The following is a 25,681-nucleotide window of genomic DNA, read 5'->3' as shown; positions in this document are numbered from 1 at the left end:
CCTTCCTATTATATTTTTCCTTCCTGTCAACTCTTTCCGTGCTGAAAAAATAGAAGCTTAGTGAATATGAACTCATAACTACTAATTTACATACATATAGTGTTTTTCTATATAACTCCGTCACCTCAGACACCAGTGTGCTGCCTGATAACAGCTAGGAAACCTGCCAAAACACATAACCTACTTTGGTGTGTGTATCTGTGTGTGTGTCTGTGTCTGTGAGTGTACTAGGTGAATGACAAATTAGGCTGACTCTGGCCTGCCATCTTTTAACCACAATTAGAAAGCTTTTCTGACAGACTGTCAGACTCAAGGCTAGAAAACACACACACACACACACACACACACACACACACACACACACACACACACACACACACACACACACAGCAGGGAGGGAGAGTACACACGTCTGGAGTCACCCAGCAGCTAACAGACAGACATGGAAGAATGACGTACGAGCAGACACCATTTCCAAACCATCACACACATGCTTGCGCGCACACAAACACACACGTGCGCAGTGATGCATGGCCATCATTACCCGCAACCCTCCCTTGACAGCTGTTCACTCAGCAGAGCGCCCCACCATGGTACTCCACTATGCACGCACATGCACACACACACTCACAATCTCACCACCCCTCTGAGAGTATAGACACAAAATGTTAATCACTGGAGAGGTCAAAAGTACACAAACATACTGTATATATCAAATATATTTATTTTTTAAAAAAGTGCATGTGAATTCGATGGCACCACATGGCAGAGCAGCAGCCAAGAGTCACATCCAATCTGATGAGTTTTGTTGGTTCATATCTGTCCTGATTTCTCTTTAAAATGGGGAATTGATCCTTTTAACAAACGGAGGGCTGCTGTTCTTCAGATGTAGTGTTTCAGTAACATTACATTACATTTACTCATGTGGCAGACGCTTTTATCCAAAGCGACTTTCAAGTGAAGGACGTAACACTACAGTGCAGTGGGAAACCTTCATGTAAGTTTAAGGTACAACATCTATTTAATAAGTGCTGGGAGATTGTATAAAGAAGTGCATCAGAAAGTGCTACTAAGACATGTTACTAATGTGCTAAGTTCCCATCTATCTATACATCTATTTGAAAGTGAATTTTACAAATAAGCTCTGTAGTTTATTTTAACTTTTCTATTTCATGTGTGTTAAACTGAAATAAACTGACTAAACAAGTCCAACAATCAGACAAGTTCATCAAGTACAAGTTAGTCCACAACTTTTCAAAAATGTGATAAACACAGCTCCAAAAATAGCTGAGTTGATGAGGAGAAGAGGAAGTGCCACATGGCTGGCGTTTGGCTAAATTAGGTGTTAGTCCACTGTTGTTTGCCTTCCAGCTGATGGTCAGGGAAGAGAATCTGTGTGTCGGGTCTGAACTCATTTTGACACTAAAAACCAAATCTGAAAGTGCAGCTAACACACACAGTCCTATGTATTACTTTTATTATGTAATACTATGTGCACCAGTCTCTCTCTATGCACAGATACAGAGTCAATCCCTAAAAAAAAAAAAATAAGGTGTTTTCATTTCTGGTCATGAATTTCAGCCACTAAGTGCTCTTTTATTTTTCGACATTAACTTGGAGAAAGAGTGAAAAAGAGAGGTTGAGTACAAAGTGATACTGCCAAACTGGAACAATCAGAGGAGCCGCTCTGCCAAGTAAACGACAGAAGGCTAGAAAGAAAAAGTACTTGTCCTCACTTTCACCCTGGCTAATATCGCTCGCACAATTCTTGAGTGTACCTCCAGATTTTTTTTTTCTATCTTACTTAATCTCATCCTCCCTTCCTTCCATTCCTCAATTTCCTTCTTCCCATTGCTCTCATTCTCTTTATCCTGCTCTTCATCTTACACCCCCCCACATCTGAGTTGCAGCCTCCTGCAGTTTCAGAGACTTTAGGCAAATAGTGTACAAATCACTGAGGTTGTACAAACGCATCAAAAGTGCCCTGCAGTTATAGTTTTGCAGCTTTACAGGCCACACATTTTCAGAGACATACTGTGCTATAATGGTGTGACTGCGGGATACAGTTTTCTCAGCAGTCCCATTTTCATATGTAATGACAAACCATATACTGTGGTTTAAAGAAAAGTTCATTGAAATTTTATCAGTGAATAATGTGTGCATCTGATCTGTTGATTTCTCAGCTGTTTTAAAAGAGTCCAAAAGTAGAAGCTAACATAATAAAAGGAGGTAGGCTGTGCTTTAGCTTTGGAGTTCAAGTCTTAACACCATTACCTACACAGCTGTTCCTGGTCTTTCTCTCTGTCTTTTCCTCTCTCTCCTCCCCCCCTTTTTTATCTCCTCTTAAACCCAACCGGTCGAGGCAGACGGCCGCCCACCCTGAGCCCGGTTCTGTTGGAGGTTTCTTCCTGTTAAAAGGGAGTTTTTCCTCCCCCCTGTCGCCAAGTGCTTGCTCTTTGTGGGAACTGTTGGGTTTTTCTCTGTCACAAAGTAAGGTCATGACCTTGCCCTGTAAAGTGCCTTGAGATAATGTATATTATGATTTGGTGCTAAACAAATAAAACTGAATTGAATTGAATTAGATCGCAGAGCCTCAAATTATGTGATTATTCAATGTCAATCCAACTGCTTCAACAACACAATATAAAACAAAGAAATCCCACAGATGATTGTCTCTAATGCATAATGAAACATTATTTTCCAGACCACCACAGAAACTAGAGATAAGCATTTCTCCATCTGTTGAAGAGTTGATATGATCCCATATTTAATTTATAATTTTATTTTCCAGCAGGGCATGGGTATGGGGGTTGAAGTTTATCTTTCTGGAGCATTCTGGATGTTGTAAATTAATATTACCAATCTAAATTCTACATTTAAAATACAAAAAGGTGTATTTGTTTTCATTTGATGAGCCTGTAGTCTCTTGCTCTCCTGTACACTTAAAGTCTGTCATTTATAACATTCTGGACTGAAGTGTGTTGCGACCGCTGTCCAAGGTGCTGAACCTGGGGCCACCAGGGATGTGGTAGCTGTCCGTGGTGCTGACCGTTGTTCACACTGCCAGGCAGGATCCCTGCTGCTGCAATCTGACACCCAGCGGAGAACTCCACTTAATTTCTCTGTCATTGTTCCCATCTGTTCCTGTAGCTGAGTCTTGACACCACTATGTTAATTTACATCACCTCAGTCAAGTCTGCTTCTCATCATCTCAAAGAGAGTTTACAAGTTTGCTATGAGTCTGTGATTGCATAGCTTTGAGTTTGGCCAGTTGAAGTTGACCTTTACTCTGTTGGAAGGAATATTTGTCATTTTAAATTTGCTGTACCCTGCAATTTGTTTAACTCTGCAGGAGAGACTGAAACTGAAACCGAGCTCACCTGGTCCTTTTCTTTTTCTGGGTTCTCTCCTGAGCCATGGTGCATCTAGAGTATGTTTTTTTCTCTCTCTTTCAGCGCTTGTGACATTTACAGGAATACTTTGAAATAATTTAATAGCTATGACTACATTGAGCACACCTGACAGAATAGAGCAGTTGCTTATGAACAGTGTGCACACCACATTTTGAACTATACTTACAATCTTCTTTTTCACACCAATGTTGCCTCTTGAACTCTAACACAGTGCACAATGTATTTATTTTAACACAATTCATAGGGAGCCTAAGGCTTTTTGGGTTATTTTGCATTCCTGAAAAATAGGGGTCTTGGAGTGTGGGGCCAGACCACCTACAGCCCAGTGTGCAACAACATCTGCAATTACAAAATAAGTAAAGTTGACATATGTACAGAATCTTCCACAGAGCAGTGAGTGAGGGCACACGAGAGGTAGTGTGAGCTTGTGTGTGTGAAGGTGACTTATCTGTTGAAGTTTAAACTTACACCACAGTTAAACCACACACTTCAATGTCTGTTTCCCTATTATCATCATCTGGTCACTTCCTAATTTCCTCCCCTTTTTTATGTTCTCTTGTTTTTCCACTATGCCAGTTCATTCTCATCCTCTGACTCTTCCCTTCTGCCTCATCATCTTCAAATTGTTTTTCTCATCCTCTTCCATCCTCATCTCCTATTTGCTTTTTCTGTTTCTCACGTTCTTCTCTCTCCCATCCTCATATCATGCTGTTGTCTGTACAGTTGGAAGCTTTATATCCCTCCCTCCTTGCAGATACAGCACAAAGGCCTTTTAATCCTCAACCGCTGCCAAAAATGCAGGAGCCTCCAATCAATAAACTGCGATCTTTGCTATTCACCTCTTCTTGTCTCTCATCTCCTACTTTCCTCTTGTCCTTAACATTTCTTTATTCAAGCATGCACCATCTTTTCTCCTCACTTAAAATCCAAATATTCTCTTTCTCTTTTCTCTTGCCTGTCTGCCTTTCTCCCTGCCTCTTCTCCTGCCTCTTTATACTGCATGCCAATTTGTTATCAATTTTAGAATGTGTCTAGTATGGGGCTTGGTAAATTGCAGCTTAGGGTTTACATAATTTTTGCATCTTTAAACTTAAAAACTTAAAATTGCACAGGGATACTGTTTTTCGCACTGAATTTTGCTCTCTGCAGTGAGGAGAAGCCTCTAGCAGCATCATTGTCATCGTCATGCACACTTAGAGCCCAATCCAAATGTTGCAATGCAAGTGTAACCCACTTTCTCTATGCCCTTCTATTGCAGGTACCTCTGCTACATACCCCTGGTCTCAGCTATTCACAGTACCTGGTCTCTGTATTGTGTTTGTCTTTGTATGTTGTGCTGTCTTATGTGAAGAAGAAAACACTGGGCACTGGGTACTGTATTGTGTAACACATTAATGCCTTGGCAAAACAGATCTTGGACTTGCTCTGCACTACACCACAGTGGACACTTGGCTGCATCACATTTGGAGTCATACAAGTTGTTGTTTTTTTTTTTTTGTTTGTTTTTTTTCTTCTCGACAGTGCACATAACATGACAGTAGTGATAATATTTCTCATCTTTCTTTGGAATGAAATCTTATTTAATTAATAGACGTCATTCTTGGCTTATGGCAAAAGGAAATAAATGAAAGAAAGGAAACAAAGGAGCAGTATTCAATTGGGTAGATTCTCCATCTGGGGAGCCAACTGTTCAGTTGTATCAGTTAGGCTCTTGATGTCAGATAGCATCTATACTCTAGTCATACACAGCTTTCTCACTAAAACCAAAACCAGTTGAATATATAAAATGTTTATCTAACACTGGCAGCATTTAAAGCAAGTATCTACTAATCAAACCTACATTCATTTAATATATAAAATCTTAATAAGCATGTAACGTTAGTAGGTGCAGTGTATCCATACTTTTAGCTCTGCTTCTCCAACCCTATTGCCAAAAAAAAGATTTTGAACATTCCTTAAAAGACAGACTTTCCCCAACCTTCTCTATTACCTATAAAAGCCTGTGGACTTATTTATACCTAACTCATTCCCAAGTGCCTTGCAGAGGAAAGTTGTCCCTGTGTCACTGCTCTAATCACGACCCAAATGTAGATTTATTCAGTAAGAATTAAGTATATTGTTTACTCTAAGACTAACCAGTGTTAGCTTAAGGGTTCAATGACTCCTAGCACAAAAGATTCCAACACAAACTCCACGGAAGCACAAAAAACTAAAAATAGAAAAGTTTTATCTCGTGAAGTCAGTTTGGTCAAATGGGAATGTGACAATCGTAAGGGGAAAAACAAGGGTCAACATCACCTGATAACAATATTACACTTTATCAATCCTATTTTGAAAACAACATAAAATTAGTTAACCTATAGTCTCCCATAGATAGACCGATCTAGTCAAATATAGTCTACAAGTTTATAGTCAAACCAAACTAATAGTGTAACATCTTTCAACATGATGCTGATCAGTCACATTCATTCTCGCATTGACTGGCCATCAGGACGACCAGGACAGATCCCAGTGGGCTGCCACATCAATGGGCCAAAAAACCTTCAAGAAATACACAAAGTTTTTACCGTCCCTCTTAGTCTCATTCAGGATGTACATGAGTGAGTGCTGCTTGTGTTCCAGCAGTGTCCTTCCATGTAGTCTCTGTTACGTCGCCGCCAGTCTCTTGTCTGCAGTCCCAATTAATCCCATTCAAAACTCCACATGGTCTGGCAGCAACAGAGGGATAGACTGCTCCTTCTTCATCTCCTGGTAATCCTAAAATTGGCACTATCCAACTGCCTTACAGGGCTGAATTTCTTTCCCAGTCCGACCAACACGTTGCTGTTTTGGACGATGCCCAGGATGCTCACTCGTGCTGACCTACGGAGTGCGAGCATGAGCAACAGGACACTGACTGCAGTTCAACAGCCTTAGGTGTAATTAATAACCAGGGTTTTCTGATAGTTACATATACTACCTCCAAGGTTCAGGAAAGATTGTGCTTCCAGTTAATGACAAGACAAATATTAAACTGCAGGTCTTTTATGGGATGAGACACACCATTACCCCAACCACCACAACATTACCCTCTCTACTGTTACATAAAGGACACTCTTCTTCCTGCACTGGCACTGAACATTGACATTAGAGGGATCCACCCAGTGGTCACCACAGGCTATTGACTAGCAAAAAATTAAGATTATATACTTTTCCATTCGCAATCAATTCTTCAGTATAGTTAGAACTTCCTTTTAGATATCAGGCGATATATAGGGGAGGGGATAAGGGGAAAAGATTTGATGAACCACAATTGAGTTCTTTTACTAAGAGGCCAACATCAACATGGTACATCATTTGCCACTTATTTTAAATGAAAAACCAAACTCAAATATTAAATATATTTTTTCTATCCACCATAGGTAAGAATGGGTATCATATTTTTAGAAGCAAGTTGATGATGACCAGAAATCGACTTGTTTAAAATCTGCAGCTGTAAAAACGTGAATGAGGAAACTGACACTCTTTACCTCCCTGAACATTTACCAATGACAAACCCCTCAGCAGAGCAGTTAACCCCCAATTGCTCCAGTGGAACTGCTCAGTGATGAACAGTCAAAGACTGCGGTTACACTGGGCAGCTCCCAGGTGTGAACACGTGTAATTGGATAAATCTGAAGTGCGGTGTTGCTGAAAATGCTCATTCAAGCATTGCAGAATAAATAAAGAATGAGAGTTAAAGTAGGGTGCAAAACAGTCATTAATTAGCTTGTTAACTTGTGTTTAACTCGTGTCTACTGGTAGTAAATAATATAGAAGTGAATACATTTTACATTCTGAGTCCATCAGGCAGCCGTCTGGGGGACCAACACTTCATATGATTGCCTGCGTTTGTCTTCCTCACTCATTCTCATCTCAAAGTAAAACATAAAACGCCCATAAAACAGATGAAACACAGAAGACAACAAAAACACAGACACACATTGTCGCACTATCTTCCTTTGACTCATTGTCTCACACACAAACACACATGCACGCACACTTGGAGAGAAAACCAGTGCTGGGGAGTGATGGATGAATACAGGAGCTGTGTGGGTGTGGCTGAAATGGAACTAATGACAGAAAGACAAGCAAGTGAGTAAACAAGAAAACAAGTGGGAGACAAGAGAGAGCAACAGAGATGGGGAGATACAGAGAAATAAAGACAAAGAGAGGCAGAGATGAATAGATACAGGCAGACAAAAAGGAATAGATGACAGCAATACATAAGAAATGGATGTAGCCTCTGTTGTTTGTTCCTTAAGTGCAGCCTGAAGCCAACTTTCGTTACTGCAGCTGAGTTATTGGAGCCATTCTGCAGTGTAGCTGCTACATTTAGAAATAATTCAACTGTTGCAAGTAGTCCAGTGGAATTACTACAAGAGGCAGTCTTGGCCCAAGGGAGGTCTGATCTGTAAAATAAATTCTTTAATATACTGATAATTGATATTCTTGAATTATTTTACATCCATTTTAGTGAAAGTGCTTCGGTGCTAAACTCTCATTGTGTAATGTATTGTGATATTTCATCTTAACTCAACATTTAATTATTTTCCGTGTGAGAGCTTGAAAAGTCCTGGTGGCTGATAACTGGTTAAACAGCTGCTTCATGACAACATCTTCATAACAACTGGTGACTGCTGTCTATAAGAACTTAAAAAGTAGAACTTATGTTAGATTTTATACCAGTACAAGCATTGTACATGCACAAACACCTACATACACACATACAAGCATTGTACTGGTATAAGAGGTGTACTGAAATAATCAAAGTAAATACAAGTTAATTTGAATGGATAATGATTAGTTCAGGTAGAAAACCCCTTGATGGAATAGATGTGTGATGGTAGCAAGGCTTTGGGGTTGGAAATTGTCCCAAAAGTTTTCCTGCTAGCCTGGAGGAAACTGTTATGGCATTACTTAATTTCTACCCACAGCATCTTTGTGGGGACCCATCATTGGCATGATGCATCCCCTAGCACCCTACTATAACCTTAGCTGTCACAACTAAATGCCTAACTTCAACCCTTACCCTAACCTAAACCTAACTCCAACCCTAAACCTCAAGTCTTAACCCCAAACCAGTCCTTTAAACTTCTGTTCAGCATTTTGGTCGGTATGAAGCACCGCAGACCCCACAAGAATAGTGGGCTCCCACACATACAGTATGTGATTCAGGCTTTAATTGCCTCTCATAGGAACATCAGATGGCAAACAGTTCTTAAACAGCCTGCTGGGAAAGAAAGAAAGAGAAAGAGAATGAGGAAGTGAAAGAGAGATATAAAAGAAAGAAAGAAAGAAAGAAAGAAAGAAAGAAAGAAAGAAAGACCAAATCGTTAAGATGATGGAGGAAAGGAGAAACAGGGAGAAAAGCCAAAGGTTGGAGTGAGGGATGGAGCATAAATGAGAAAGAATAAAAGTTCAAATAGAAAGCAAAACCATGAGGGGAGAAAATAAAGAACAGTGTTTGCAGGGCAGAAGACAGAAGAGGGAAGAGGGGAGGTACATATGGAGGGATCCTCCTCTCCTCCGGCGATGAGCAGAAAATGAACAGATGTCCTACAGCATAGAGGAGAAAGTCTATCACCACACAAAAGAGGAAGGCAGTGAACTGAAGTTAGTGGGGGCGAGTGAGAAAAGGAGAGATGTTTTATTTTTTTTAATTTGTTCATCTGCTCCAATTGCAGAAACTAAGAAGCACTGACACATCTCTCCATTTACATTTAGGTTTATTTGGTAGATGCTTTTGTCTCAAGCAAAATACAAAAGAGGTCCAGCCTGAGCCACAGTAGATCAAGGGGATCATATTCTCACTAACCACAGCCACTGTTCATGTCTCTGTCTTGACTAACACTTTAAAGTAAAAGGAGGGGAATGCAGTGAGAAAGACAGGGGAGATTGTAGAGAGAGAGGGATCACAGCACAGAGCCACAGGCTCTGCTGGTTTCCTGCTGAGCACCACTTACAGGCTAATCCTTCACTGGCCTGTCTATATGTATGTCAGATTTACAGTTATTAACAGGATGGAAGGGCGAACAGGAAGACCTTCTTTAAAGCTGAGGGGGTCGTGGTTCAAACCCACCTGTCTGGCTGAATCCATATCAGCTGTTGCTACAGCTGATCTTGACCTCTGACAGGGAAAAAAAAAAAAAAAAAGAAACACTTTCCTCATGGAGATCAGCACAGTGTGACAATATTGTAATTAGAGCAATTTTCTGTCTTTCAACAGCAGAGAAAACCAGATGGTGAAGCACTTCACCGTGGCAGGTGCTTTTTAAGATACTTAACACTTAAATGGCTCCGTTTTATGTGAATATGTATTATTATGGCAGAAATTATTTTTCTTCAGGTGACCAGTCCTCAGCAGGTATGCCACTGCCAAGGAGTTCAATTTGAACACTGATGAAATAAACTGTTCAGACCAAAATTTATGAAACAGATGGTGATTTGTTTCACCAACAATCACCAGCTGCTGTACATTGTTCTCTTGTTTAATCAGGCTTCTGTGTCCAAAATGTAAAATTACTAAAAACTAAAGCAAGAGCAGAGTTAAACAAGAGTAGTATTAGATTTCTCCTGTTTCAGAAAGCAATGGTTTTCCTTTGGTTTTCCATAGCTTTCAGGAGATAATGTAACCTATCTCTCTCTTAAAGTGTATGAGTTAATAACTCATTTTGTTTTCCATTGGCCTATAAATAATAAAAGGACCGTTGCCTGGTTGGGCCCTCGGCAACTGTATCTTCATTTCATCCAGTACAAGAATGCCCAAACAGAGGAACACAAACAGAGAGAATGAGACAGTGGTGTCGCTCCAGATAGAGAGGAAATGGGAGAAGGATGGGGAGGAGAAAGGTAGAACAGTAGAATGATAGAGAGGTGGAGGTGGAAGTCCTTATCAGAAAAAAGCAGAGGCCTTTATCTCCCTGCCCTCCAGACACAGACACACACAGACACACACACACACGAGGACAGAAGACCACTGACTGTCCGCACAAACACACCCACAGGTACAAAAGCACGAGCACACATCCTCCTGTCAACAGACATTACACTCACAAACACACACACACTCACAAACACACACACACGTAATGGTGACTCCATCTAACACTGCCCATGTGTCACAGTAAACCTCCCCTACACACTCATGCACACACCTACAAGGTGAGCGACAAGCGCCATTTACGCACAGACGAGCCTGCCCGCCTCCCCTCCAGCTGCCATGGCAATGAATACCATTAGCATCCAATAAAATGTCAGGGGGGCATGCACAAGTAACTCATCACACACACATACACATTCATACACACACACACACACACACACACACACACACACACACACACACACATAGTCAGAAATGTCAGAGGCCTGTGCCCAGTAATGTATGTGATGGAGAGAGAAGGCAAATGTCAGCTGTTCCTCAAAATGGCAGCCAGCATCTGTGTGGGCTATAAGGCTCCCTGTGACTGTGGACTGATACCGACACAGACAGCATTTCTGTTTCAGCTGCTGTACGTGAAGCATCGCATATGTACACTGACAGATCATCAACATACTCGATTTAGTATTTAAATGAAGTCGGTGGCCTCCACACTGCAGTAAATCTGCTTTATTGCCTCGCAGCATCAATTATTTTATATGAATATAATTAAGGCTTCAGCAAAAACCACTTTCATCACATACATACATATTCTTGTCAGTTAAATCCACTGAAAATAAGTCTGCACAGCAACACAAGCCAGATGGGTTTGACTTTTTCCAATGGTAAAGCTTTATACAGATGTTGGGCCAACACCGCACTCCGTAAGATCTAAGGACATATTCAGAAGAGCACTGCATTAAGAAACACAGCCCCTCATTTAGTCTGCATCAATTAAACCTTTGCTTTTTTATCACTTACATGTTGGTCCAAAATCTCCCTATAGGTGTTTAACTGGGCTGAGATCAAATAATCCAAAGGCCATGTTATATAATTTACTAATTATTATAATAATAATTATTATTTTTATTCCCCTGACCCCTTGCGCCCTTTACGGAGGCATCTGTATTGATCAGGTTTCTTCTTTCTTTGCTGTCACCCGTTGATATTTTGTTATAAATGTAGCATTTACAGTCAGTGTAAAAATCCATCTTTTTTTTTTTTTATAAATCAAGAATGTGTAAAAATGTTCTCATACAAAAACAAAGGCCAAAAAGAGCCGACATCATGAGGTGTTCCGATGTTTCTTGTGATTCACTTGATAGCCTGACTGATGAATTAATTAAAACCTTAACAGCTTTAGTTATGTTATACAATAGTTATGAATATGCAGTAATCAGAATATTTCTTGTTACACCAAACAGCTAAAAAGTAAGAGGTTTTCTTTTTTTCTTGTGGGCAGGGCTTGAACACAGCAGCAGTTCAGAGGCATGTGGTAAAAACTGGAAGTCCAAAAACTGCTTTGTCTACGATCAGTCAAAGTCACTTTTTGTGAACAGCATTAACACACAATTTGAAAATAAATGATGCTGTTGATGTAGCTGGAATCCAAAGAGGAGCTTCATTATAAATGAACTCCTCGTGAGTCTCTAAAAACTCCACAGCCATCTGTCAACAGAGGGGGGAAAAAAAACGTTTCTCTCATTCATCAGCCCACCGAACGGATGGATGGAGGAATGAAAGTTGTGTGATCCCTGGCCAAGCCTTTCTCCATCCGCCCTCCAACCCCCTGCGCAGATATCTCAGCAGCAGCCACTGGCAAAGCTCGCCCAAGGTCATAGGGACAAAGTCAGGGGTAGAGGAGAGAGAGAAAGAGCCAGGGACAGTGTGTTTGTGCTGGGACGAGAGTGTGTGTGTGTGTGTGTGTGTGTGTGTGTGTGTGTGTGTGTGTGTGTGTGTGTGCAATGGGAATTGTGTTCAGGGAGTATGTTTGTGTCAAGGCACGAGGGGTTTAAGATAAGGTATAGAGGTGTCTGTTCACACGACTCTGTGTGTGTGCATGTACAAAGCACAGGAGGACATAATAACTTCTATAACTCCTATAGCTGTCTGTGTGTGTGTGTGTGTGTGTGTGTGTGTGTGTGTGTGTGTGTGTGTGTGTGTGTGTGTGTGTGTGTGTAACAAAGATGGCTGCTGACTGTGCCACAACTCAGCAGGCTGGGCAACATGACGATAAATAACTGCTCTGAACCACTGCACTAATGAGCCAGACACACACATACACACACATTCAGAAACTCACTCTCTCTTTCACCCACAAACACGCACACACACCCCTACAGTGTTGTGGTATCTCACACACTGTGGTTCTAAAAAGTGGTTTATTCTTTGACCTACTGGAATGGATAGACTGATTACACATAACACAGTCAATTAGCATCAGATGACACACACACTTTCCTGCACACAAGTAGACGGCACCAGTCACACAACTGTATATACAGTATCTATATCCACAGCAGACCACTGGCTGCGTGTCGGCACTAGCCAGTGATCCATCAGGAACCCCGCTGCCTTGCAGAGGTCAAACCCATCAACCCTGGAGACTGTTGCCAGGACGATACACACTTCAGCCAAGAACCAATCCCAACAAGTCTGTCATGCTCCACAGCACACCATAGGTAATCCCAGTTTGCACTTATGTTTCTCTCCCCTGAAAAAGTGAACACTTTCAGTCCAACCTCATGAGCGACAGTGCTGCAGAGTGTGATGAGTGTCCATTTAGCCAGCTCGGATTCTACAAGGAGGACAAATACAATCCCAAATGTACTGGGAGGCAACTGCATTTATTAGATCCTTACCAGTTATGGGGTGTGTTTGGTAGTTTTAGCTAATATGGTGAAATATACATAAGTTATTCTTTATCTGATATTTTTCTAATCACATTTTCACTAGTATTTACATACTTTTCCACAAAATTTTCACCTCTTTTTAAAAAAATTATTTTTAAAATTATTAAAAAACAAATACAACTAAGTTTTTTTTTGTTTGTTTGTTTGTTTTTTAATGCTGCATGGCTAGCAGCTTGATGCATTCATGGTCACCTGATGATAAATCCCCTTCACTATGGTGATACCCTGACCTTGCAATGCTGTTTTGTGGTGAAATGTCTTGACAAGTAAGTATGGACTCATTCATCTCCCCCTCAGGGTGAACATTACAACTTTGGTGAAGCCCTAACTTTCATCTAGCGTCACCATCAGGTCAAAAGGTTTTATTAGCTAAATATTTTGCTTTATGACCAAATACCTGCAAGACTAATTACACTCCCTTCAGTCTCATCTGTACTTTGTGTTTAGTGCTAGCAACTATTAGCATGCTAACACACCAAATAAAGATCAGAATCAGAATCAGAATCAGAATCAGTTTTGATGCTAATCATACCTACCACAACATCAACATGTTAACATTACTACTGTTAGCATGCTAGCATTATGTCACTATTTAGATCAAAGCACTCATGCCCACAGCCTCCCAGCGCCGAAAGCATGCCTGTAAACTGTTTTTTCAAATATAATAAAAATAGAAACTACAAAAACTTCTTCTATTTGTAATTTTTACCATTACACCAAATGACAATATGGCATTTATCAACCAGGAATACACAGAACAATAAGCAAAAACACTGGCAGTTTTTCTCTATCCAGCTCCCATTCCTCTCTTTGCATTTCATCCCCTCATCCGGTTTTTCTAAATGGCTCCTCCCAACACATCCTCCATAGTAACTCTTTGTTGTTGTGCAGTCCCTGTTCACTTTTTCTCCTCTCAACCTTTCTCCTTCCTCTCTCCTCATCCTCCTCCTCCTCTTTTCCTCCTCACTGCCTTTGGGTAAACACTTTGGTGTAACGCAAGTGTCTCAGGTAAAGATATGTAGATTAACTCAAACTCGTTTGCATAACGAGCTCTTATTTGCCAGTCTAATTATGGTGGCATGCCGAGGCCATCCCAGAGCTGCCCTCAGGGTTCATTAGTGGGGTTCGTTAAGAGGTTTGTTAACGGGCAGCTAATCGCTTCCTCCCTCTTTAACAAATAGTGGAGCCTGAAAGTCCTGAAAAGACTCCCACTAAGCACACAGCGATGTTGGTTTAAAGAGGACACACACACACACACACACACACACACACGGTGAGCAAACACATTACATACTCACACAAACAGACAATGTTCTTCCCAACACAAGGGACAAAAGAGCTGGCCAGTGTATTTTTCCTTGTACATTTCTTTTACAGACCAAATTTGTTCAAGGAAAACGGACACAGACACACAGTGTGATGCAGGAACACACACATCAACACTGACGGCCAAAAAGGTCATGGTCGTTATGGTCATTGTTAAAGTACTGAAGAAACATATTGAGTAAACTCCTAACCACAATCACAAACTCACACAAAAATTGCACTGCATTTACTTCAGTCATGATATTCAGATATATTCATTTCTAAATGAACAATGATAAAACAAAGCAGTGCAAAGATACAAATCACAACTTCTGGTCAGGACTTTCAGAATAAAATAAAAAGGATGCAGAGATTTGTGAGTTCGGCCCTTGAGTTGCAGTGACAGGCTTTGTGTCCAAGCAAGCATATGCACAATTAGTCATCAAGAGTTCCTCTAAATCTTCAGAGACTCGTGATTCAGATTGTGGATCGTGATTCTACCTAAGAAGATTGTCCTGTGATATTTTTCAAAAGTGATGTGAGATCACTGTCCATTAGTTGTTACTCACTATTTTCACACCATAATTTGGTAAAGCACTAAAATACCTGATCCATAATAAAAACCTGTATGAAGGCCAGTCATCTGTTATGTTACACACAAAACCAATGGAGACCTGGTATTTATAACTTATTTGGCAAACTGCAGACTGTATTTCAGGAGGAGCAGTCAGAGTGCTGTGACGGTCCACTGCAGTTTTTCACACAGTTCAAGGGAATTTAGCCTCCGATATTCTCTTCTTCTATTTAAATCTAAGCAAAAATGAGTCTGAATATCTGCTCCTACTCACTAAAGCATGATTAAACTTCTTTATAGTTATGTTTAAGCACTTGAAGCACTTGGTTAAGTCTAGCAAAAGATTATGGTCTTGGGCAAATTCTGAAAAAGTCAAGTGACTTAAAGCACAGAGTAGTAGGCTATTATACAAGTGGAGGGTTGGATATTGAAGTTCTCCCTGTGAGCCAGTCAATGTAACTTCATGTAGCCCGGTGCATCTTTCTCCAAAGTTTGTGAGAACTGATCTTTGATATTACATGTGACAGCTGGTCGTACATACAAGCCGCTTCAATTATAAAAACAGAAATTCCTCAATAAATTTAGTTAAAAATCAAACCATCTGGCATCTGAGATGTGACACTTACAGATGGAAGAACAAACAAATAAAGGATTGGAAAAAGCTAAAAACAAACATTGAGAAGTTCAACATCACATTTTTTTTTTGTATCTCCAAGAGCAGGTAGTCAGCTGTGTCAATCAGAGGTTATATAATAGTACTTTTAAATCCTGTGTTTCATTAAGAAAAAGTGAGATGAGATGAACTTTTAATGACAGGTGGATGTTTTAAAACAGCATCTTTTCGTCCAGGATATCTGATGGATTTCAGCTTGTAAACACTTTTCTTAGATTATCTCTCTGCTTTTGAGAGGAGCTACGTTTATTCCTCCTGCTGTGGTTCGTCAAGTTCTAAAAGTGACAGGAGAGTATCTTGTACAGTGATCAGGCCTATAATCATCTCTGATCATCAGGAGATAATGTGCTCAGATAAATCACATCTGGGAAAATGTGCGTGCATTATGTTCTGTTGATCGTTTCTTAATCATCATCATCATTTGACTCTTTAAGCAAGACAGTCTAACAAAGGCCAAATTATTGCAGTTTTACAAAGTAAAACAACAGTTTGGGAGACGTTTTATTTATTTCTTTTTACCAGCATTTTAATTGAATGACTTTTATCGACAGCGTCTCAGCCTCCCCCTCCCTAGCCTCTTGGTCGGCCTCAGGGATTGATGCCCAAAATCCTTACACCGTCTCTCTCTGGACGGACAGAGCGCAGTTGAGTTGAGCATGTTAAACATTATGTAGATGGAGTCCTGAAGCCACTGGGAGCTTTGTAAATAGCGGAAATCTCCAATGTAATGCTGGCCTACAGGCTAAGAGCAACAGAATGAAATGTTAAACCTCTTGCTGCCTCTAAACCTCATGCTCCAGCTTTCTTCACAAAATACCCATCCCTGCTTTTGTTTTCCAAATTGGTTCATCTTGTTCTTTTCTCTCCTTTCTGTCTTTTACTTCTTATGGCCTTAAATTTGTTCTTTGCCATCTCTTCTTCCCTCGCTACCTTTTTTCTCTCTCTCTCTGTTTGGCTCATCTCTGTGCAATCTTTCCCTCTTCCTTCTGCTACCCAAAGTCTCATTTCACACTGCTACTTTCTCATCCCCTTTTCATCCCTCTCTCTCTCTCTCGCTCGCTCCATCTCTTGATCCCATTTTTTCACAGCGTCCAGATCGTGGCCTGGTCTGGCCTTTTAATGTCTCCCTCTGCTACCCTCTCTTCTTAACTGTTTCCATTCTCTCTCCCTCGCTCCCTCTCAGACTGTAGCTAATGCTATCAAGTGTTTGCAGCAGCTCTGAGTCCAAGATTCACAGCCCATGGCCCCTGAGCTACATGCATGCAAGCACAAATGGGGAGGAAAATAAAAAACACCTGTATGTCAGCAAACACCCATGAAAATATTGCTGCATGCCTTTGCCTTTACATACAGGCCATGAAGCACACATACCACAAAAATAAATGAAATACACATAGGTCGGGTCGGTCGTATGCTGCAAACACACATTTTTGAACACAGTGTTGAACCAGCGCATTATAAAGCACATTCCCAAGCAACAAAAGAGCTTTGTGTGCCTCTGATGGCAACGGTGAACTTCTCTGAGCCAAAAAAGGACTGAAGGGAATGAAGGTTACACACACAAACTTAAACAGACATTACTTTTCACTCTCAACAGTATTTTTACTTCATGGAAACTTTGTTTCATTTTGTTTAATTTCATTTTGGTTTCATCTTTTGGTTCATTTTGCATCTCTTAACACTTTTTTTTTGCTCCCTCCCAAATTTGTTTCACTTCAAATCTGAAATAGCTGCACCTAATATCCTCAAAATATCTTGAATATATATTAAATGCAGTCACTATGCTCATCCAAAATTAAAGTGTGTGCATCTGACACTCTGTTTAGCACAAGTCCTCCAACCTGAATGACCATATAGGTGATCTGTCCCTACCCTCTGGTATGATCCATAAAAGCATCTCCTGAAAGCTGCAGGCATACCAGACCTTCATCGTCATGGTTACGATAATAAACGCGGTTAAGCTTATGGAACGCTCCTGGTTTCCTAAGGTTTATGCACAAAATCTACTGGGTTAGGTTTGGGGAAAACATCATGGTTTATGTTAAGATACTTCCTTAAGAGGACCTGCGTTGCCATGGTTACAATGATAAACACCCAGGTAATGGTTAAAACAAACAACAATGACTACTGGTTTCAGACAGGAAACAAATAATGGCCTCCCGTCCATCCGTCCACCTGAGCTTCCTGCCTGGTTTATTCAGTCTTATGTGCAGTTTGAGATTCGGAAATTCCGTCAAGCAACTATTTACATGGTTTGACATGAGACTCAGTCAGGTGTATGGAAGTCCAATTGCAAAAGTGGGTCCATTACCTTTTTTACCCATCCCAGCTTTGTCTTGGTTTGTCCCTAGATGAGATTATTTGACAAGCACAACACTTTTTTGAGAGGTGAACAACCTCACCGACAACAACCCAACAATTTCACACCTGTCCTGGCTTTCTTCGTTTATACCATTTTTCTATGAGGGTTTTTTTTTTGTTTTGTCTTTTGTTTTGTTTGTTGGTTTTAGATACCCAAGTTATGAATAAATCTCATCTGACTAAGGGTTTATTTTAAATGACTGGTCACAACTTGTGTTTATTTTTCTTTCACTGGATTCAATCAGGGAACTGACCTCAGAGCTGACAAGACTGATAAGAAACCAAGCTACAGAGCAATGAGACCCAGAGAAAAAATGAATCATTCATTGGCTGGATGTAACCAGGAAACCGACTCTGCTTATTCTGACTATTTACAGACGAAGAAGTCAAACTAGTGTTTTACCAGATTTCAAAGAGATAAAAAAAAAAAAAAAAAAAACACAACTTTTCACTGCCCCCACGCTGTACAATGCTTCATGTAGCACTGGAGGTTCTTTGCTTTTGTATTGGGCAATTAAGTCCTTTAACACACCCACATCATGGGATAGCAGTTATTCAAACAAGTTTAAACTGAGAGCCAACATGCTACAGTTTTATTTTTAGTCAGAAAGGAGCAAATACTGAACAAGAGAGTAAACAGAGGGGGGTGTGAGGGGTATTCAGTTACCTGTTTTTCTTGGATGTTTTTTTCCCCCTTCACTTTTCACTCATTTCCTGTCACCTCATTTCAATTTCTGTTAAAAAATACTAATTAAATATAAAGGACAACCATGATAGGTAGACTATAAGTGGAGCGTTGCTAGGCAATCTCCAAAATCCTGCAGGTTCTGGACAGAAACACACATTTATCAGAAATTGTCTGCTTTTCTTTCAGGTTGAAATTTGCACAGAAAATGAAAAAAAGTGCTAAATTTGGATGTGATACACGGGCAATAAGAACTTCATAGGAGTGAGAGGAAATTCAGGTGAGCTGTGATGAGTGGTTGGATGAACTGGATTATGAGATTGTTTCACTCGGGGCACACTTGTACTACGCTCACTGTGTTCTGACATCTTTTGAAATATAATAGTTCTCCAATTATGTGATGTTGACTGTTTTGATTCCAGTTGTAAAGATCAAACATGTTTAATCTTGAAAGGGACATGCAGGGATTAAGTCAGAGGGCAAATGATCAGAATCCTCAAAACACCACACGCTGCACGGTTTTATCATGACAGACGAAGAGCTAAAAAAAAAAAAATTTTTTTAAAAGACAAAACACCAACTGACCCTAATGGTCCAAAATCAGTTATGGCACCCAAATTGGTTGCATTGTAATGTGTGTTAATCCCTCTACTTTAGATTCGTGCTGGGCTGTCACAGTATTAGACCCCTGATCAAAAGCTTCTGGATTGAATATCTGAGGGAGGAGAGTAAAAGTAAACAAAGTTCTTTACTAACTGACAGGCATTTTTCTAACTATGCTGAACTTCTACTGTTGGATCTGAATAAAGGAACCCTTACAGTTTATTACTGGTTCACACACAAATGCACAGTTGAAGATTTAAAGACAAGGCCTTTAGCTCATTCCATCTCCCAAGGACAAGAGTAAGAGTAAAATGACAGACAGGCTAATTGATTTCTGCGTGCATATAAAAGTGAATGTCGCGCTCCACTAACACAACACTCTTGATTTCTCTCTCTCTCTCTTTTTTTTTTTCTCCTTCTTTGCCTGCATGTGGTTTCAGGTTTGAAATCAATTTGGCTTAGATGAAAGTTTTCAATTTCATTAGCTTGATCAAATGGAGCGCTGTTAACAGGCGGCGGTAATAGAAAATCATTTAGGCCGAGCAGCTCACACACTCTCAAAGGACTGGTTAAGAGCTGCTCTGAGAGGGAGAGACAGCAATGATGAGATGGAGAGGGAGGGTGGAAGAGAAAAAGAAGATGACAGGTGGGGAAAATATGGACAAAAGACAAGTGGGGGGAGGGGGGACAAAATGTGAAAAAGATGGAGGGAGAGAAAAGGGCTCAGAAAGGAGGGAGAGAAGTCAAGGAGAGAAATATCACATTTTAGAGAAAGGAGGAGAAAGATGGGAGACAGGGTGGTGGGAGATAAAGTGATGGAGTGAGAAAGATAAGGAGCAGAGAAAAGGAAGAACAGAAAATGCACTTCAGAGAGAAACTAAAAAAGAAGTATGTGACAAAGAAGAGAGAAAAGGGACAGAAAGAAACAAAGATTAAGTGTAAGAGTGATCGATGGCAGTGTGGGAATGATTAAGTCAGCAGAAACGTCACAATACAGCCTGAGAAGGGACAGAATGCAGAGAAGACATGGAGGAAAAGACTGAAGATGACTAAAGAAATTTCTCTCTTCATCTTGTGTGCCTGCTAAATCCTGGCCCATTAAACCTCTGCTATCGCTGTTGTCAGAGAAACAATGAAAGAATTAAATAAACTATAAGCCGTCAGAAACTCAGCAGACCGCCAGCTACATATTACCACTCTGATGAGGAAAAACAAATAGAAAAATAATGCAGAAGCAAAGAGATTTTTTTTTTTGTTAAATAACACAGGGATTTCTAAAAAAGAAAAGCTGTCTGTTCTTTCCTGTTAAAGTAAAATACTTTTTTGGCATCAGCATGTGTATTGAAAATTTTCAAATGAAGGCATAACATGTGCTTTTTAAACAGGTTGTTTAGTTCATTAGTATTTAAAGATATGAACATTTACATCTGCAGTTAGATGACAGATGGGGCGTGCAAAGTGAATCAACTCTTCAATCACAGTGCATGAGTTTTATGTGTATATTTTCTGGAAAGAACCCACTGAGAAAGTGTTTTGTCATATCCAGCTGTTAAATGCCTGAAAAATCTGAATACACAATGCAAAAATTGTATCATCACAAAGCAGACCAGCTCACTGACAATGGCCTAATAGTCGTAGAGATGTTACAGAGAGAGACACCACACAGACCTCACAGGTTTTCATACATGAGCATTTTGTTTTGATAGTGTTTGGTGCAGTATTTGTTTCCACTACATGCTCTTAATATGTTAGTTCAGTAAACCTGTGATTTAAATTGAAGAAAAACATGAGCTGTCCAACTACTCATATGCAATGGTGATAATTTAGTCTTCAAACTCTTTCATAACCACAAACAGACAGACAGACTCACTCACTCACACACACACACACACACACACACACACACACACACACACAACTGCACATCTTACAAATAAATTAAATTAAATCACAATTCCAAGTGAAAAATGAAAGCTAATGTTAATCAGTTGCTAGTCTCCACTGAGTCATTGTGTCATGATGATAATGATCAGCCATTCAGTTTCTCTCTCACACACACACACGTGCGCACACTTTGGTACACACAGTGTGTGTGGCTAATCAGCCAAGTGAAACTAATGTAGGAGGAAATGTGTTGCTGATTAGCTCAGCCTTAAACCCCTAGACATGACTTCTAGACCTACAGTAGCAGTCAAACACATACACGCAAACAGACAGACAGACACACACACACACACACACAGGCGCGCACACAGGCACTCACACACAAAATTAGTCTGGCTATTCATGCTAATCTGAGGGAAAATGACTTGCTCATTAGCAAGACCCTTAAACCTCTCGACAGGCCTTTGAAACCCAGCCGTTTCATGGTCACAGAGTATCCAGAGAAATGTAGGCACACACAGACACGCAAACTCACACAGACACACACACGCACACACATTTCTGCAGAAGTAGTTGAGCTATTCACAACTATTAAAACTAATAAGTTGACTTTAAGTAACTGCTTGTAAGAGCAGAACATGTAAACAGCAGAGCAGAAAATACGAATGAGAATAAAGAATACGTGAAGTTTGATGTTAACTTTATGAAACAGACAACACGTGCACAACAAACTCATTGAAATCTGTCCATAATGTCAGGTGAATACAGTAGAATACAGGAGGGTACAATGTAATTGCAGAAACTTAGATTAAACAAAAAAAAAAAAAAAAAAAAAAAAAAGGAAAAAAATAAATAAAAAATTCACTTCAGCCACTCAGACCTTAACCCATGTACTTCCTCTAAGAAAACTCTCAACTGATATTTCCTTACACCTTGGACCACATCAGCTTCCCTGCATTCTTTTTGTGTCTTCCTGAAAATTACAGTTCGCCAATCGGGCCCACGTCACACAGGATTACAATTTCTCTCTCAAGTCTCTTTTTTCATTTCTCACAACGACTTCCATCCCTTTCGCTTTCAAGGACTCTCTGAAAGGCTGTGCTATTTTGCATGATTCATCACAAAGTCCACACAGTAAAGGTTGAGTTATACTAAAAAAGAACTAGTTTGGACAACTTGTTGTGTAACCACATTTGAGGGCAAAAGTGTTTATAGTTGGAAAGAGGAGTTAAAAGTGGAGTTAAGTTCAGATGCAGGCCCCCTTAATCCAACACAGGAAAAGTGTGGAGGGAAGGGGTTTCCAAAGCTACTGGACCATCAATCCTAAGAGTAAAGGGAGAGATTAGGAAGGTAGGTAGAAACACATATAAACCTTTACACATCACATAACCTGCTTCATGTCGAGCATGACCCTTAATTCTGACACCTAACTTTCAACTTTATCAAGTATCCTCCATCTGTAAAAACTCTAAAACTCAAGCACAAAATTCACAAAAATGAAAACTCTGGCCCTCATCTCTCTCTTTGATTAACAACATCTTCAACAGTCTGATTTACAAACTCAAACATATTAATTTCTACTACAGGCTCCTTATTACAGTCCAGGTCCAAAGGACTTGAAATGATGAGACAAAAAGCGAAATTAAAAACAGATAAAAGACATTAACCTGTGGGCTTTTTAATACAACCTTGTTTAGTAAATAATTACCTGTACATTTAAACTGATAAAATGTGTCTGTTACAATGCTGTGATTATATGATTACGCACTCTGGCTCCCTAATAATACACGTTGCATTTGTCATGTGTTCGTCAGAGAGAGAAAATGTGTGTCAGTGTGTGTATGTGCGAGCAAGTGTGCCTGTGTCAGTGTAAATATGTCCAAACCCTGCAGCAAACAGTATCCTTCTAGATGAGATTTACTGATATAGAAGGAAGGGACACAGAGGATGAATGCACTCTCAAGGGAGGAGAAATTCTCCCTCTCTCCTCAATCTCTCCATCTCCAACGCATCCTTCTCCTCCTCCGCCTCCGTGTGATGACAAGAAGAGTTGGTCTCCTCATGATGAGGAGGGCCAATTCTGCTTATCATCCAGCTCCTTGAGTCTGTAGGTTTTCGTCTCTGTGTGGATATACTGTGTGTTTGAGCGTTCTTCTGTGTCTGAGCTTGCAAACCCTCGTTCTACCCATCGAGCAGCATGGGAATCAAATGGAGGATGAACAGAGGTTTTTACACAAGATAGAGAAATGACAATGAGAAAAAAGAATATGTCTTGTACACAAACATTATCCTGGGCTTCCTTAATAGACTAATTAACTAAAAATAACAAAACTGGTAATAAAAATCAATGGAGAAAAATCAGTGGATGTAAGCTCAAAAAAAACATGAAAACTCTTAAAATTTACTAGAGCTGCATTCCTACTGAATACCCGTATATACTAAAACTGTGTTTTCATTTCACACTGGAAAAATGACAAGATAAAATGCAGTTAAAAATGCCAGCTGGCAGAACTCTATTTTTCAGCATCGTGTTGGACATTATTGGCTCACTGAAATGGAGGCGGCACTAACAACTGATAAAGGGTGAAAAAATGTGGATGATAGAGACACAGCTCTGCTGACAACTCAGAAAACAAAACAATGAATTCATAAAAGCTGGGAAAGCACATTTACCAGGTATGTGTTTTTGCATTTGTTGTTTGCAGTTTGATGAATGTTCAGCACAACAAACCTGTGTGTCATTTCCAATGAGTGCAAAGGATATACATTTAATTTCTGTATACTGTACCAAAGCAGTGCTGTGATAAAGGCCAGAATGTGTTATATGTTTGTGTGCTGGAGACTGTTTCTCTTCTGTTTCCAAACAGGTGACCTTGCAGTCACACCACAATATCCAGAACATACAAGATATACAAAAATCAATACTGGAAAAAGCAGAAAATTTCATGACCGGGGCAAAGGGAGGCAGGGAGTGAAGAGTGTTTCATGTCCACTTGTTCCAGTTCACCCACTTTGTTTTTTTCCTGGGTTTTTTTTTCTATCCAGAGTCTCTTTGACCTTCTCTCCTGCTTCTATCTCACAACTCTGGTCTCTCACTGTCACCATGGTTAAAAAGGCTGTGTGAGTGTGAGCTCCCCCCTCCACCCCCAGATTCATATGTAGACATTTCAGTCTGTGTGCTCTGTGCACAAGCCTGTAAGAATGTGTTGTATAAGTATGCCTGTGTGTGTCTGTGTGTGTGTGTGTCTGTGTGTGTGTGTGCGTGCAGGTGTCAGCATATGAGCTTGTTTGAGTGAGTCAGCGAGCCTGTGAATGAACCAACAATGAAACACAAAGAAAGGTACAGAGAGTGTGTGTGTGTGTCTGTGTGTGTGTGTGTCAGTGATTTACCTCAGGAATTATTAATGTCCTGTATTGCATGAGTAATGGTGCATAGTCCTGACATTTTTCTACAGTTAACAGTGTCGTGCAAAATTGTGCTGGAGCACACAGGCCAATACACACACACACACACACACACACCACGTACCCACACCCACACCCACACAGTTTGAGCAGTAAAGGCTTTTTTCCACGTGGTTGTTGGGGCACCGACAACTGAAGAGCAGCAGTTTGAAAAGTCAAATCACAAACACACAGAAACAAACGCATTAACACACACATGGCATTTTTTAAAAAGGTAACCTGAACAAAGCTCAGCTAACCAACTGAACACTGACTTAATCTGTTTAACATTATATAGTGTATGTGCTCTGATTTACAACATCTGTCAAACCATTGGCTGGGACAGTTGAGATTTCCTGATGTGCAAATTTTAATTGACACCAGCCAGCCAATCAGAAACAGGTATTTTCCTTGGACATGCTTTATGAGTATAACCCAGGGCCCTGACAATTTTAATATTTGAGAACTGAAAAGATCTCAATGATAAACTGGCCTCTGTTTTTACAGAGGATGCCTTACAGTGTTTGGGTTTTTTTTTTTTTTTTTTCATAAGTGTTACCAAGATATGTTCCTCACAGGACATTTCACAGTTAGGTAATATATAGGCAATGGGCTAATATAAAGAGGAAATATCAATCACTCGGCTTAGAGTAGCAATAGCAGTTAAATTAGATGCACACATTCAGATATAAAAAGAAGCATCGTGTAGTTACAAATGTATGCAACTCACACATCTACGAGAAGTGTGAGTGAAAGAAAAATGTACAACGCTCCCATCAGTGCAGCATCACTGACTGATAGCACAGCAGGGAAAAGTGGTGTTAAAAAAAAGAGGATTTTTTTCTTCCCTCATCTTGGCTCAGTACAAAATGGCAGCGAGTCACCAA

At 40.1% G+C, this 25,681-nt stretch overlaps 1 protein-coding gene across 1 annotated transcript in view; it reads right to left on the bottom strand.

The window, feature by feature from the left end:
- LOC139624481 (transmembrane protein 132C) overlaps positions 1-25,681 on the bottom strand; it is a 258,942-nt gene that overhangs the window by 211,888 nt on the left and 21,373 nt on the right. The gene's annotated exons all lie outside the window — the stretch shown is intronic.

The sequence above is a fragment of the Trachinotus anak genome, unplaced genomic scaffold, assembly GCF_046630095.1.
Source record: "Trachinotus anak isolate AG129_WGS33_773 ecotype Australia unplaced genomic scaffold, CSIRO_AGI_Tana_v1 ptg000008l, whole genome shotgun sequence".
NCBI classification, from domain to species: domain Eukaryota; kingdom Metazoa; phylum Chordata; class Actinopteri; order Carangiformes; family Carangidae; genus Trachinotus; species Trachinotus anak.
Note: the sequence above shows the minus strand (reverse complement) of the source record. Positions and strands in the feature narration are given on the sequence as shown.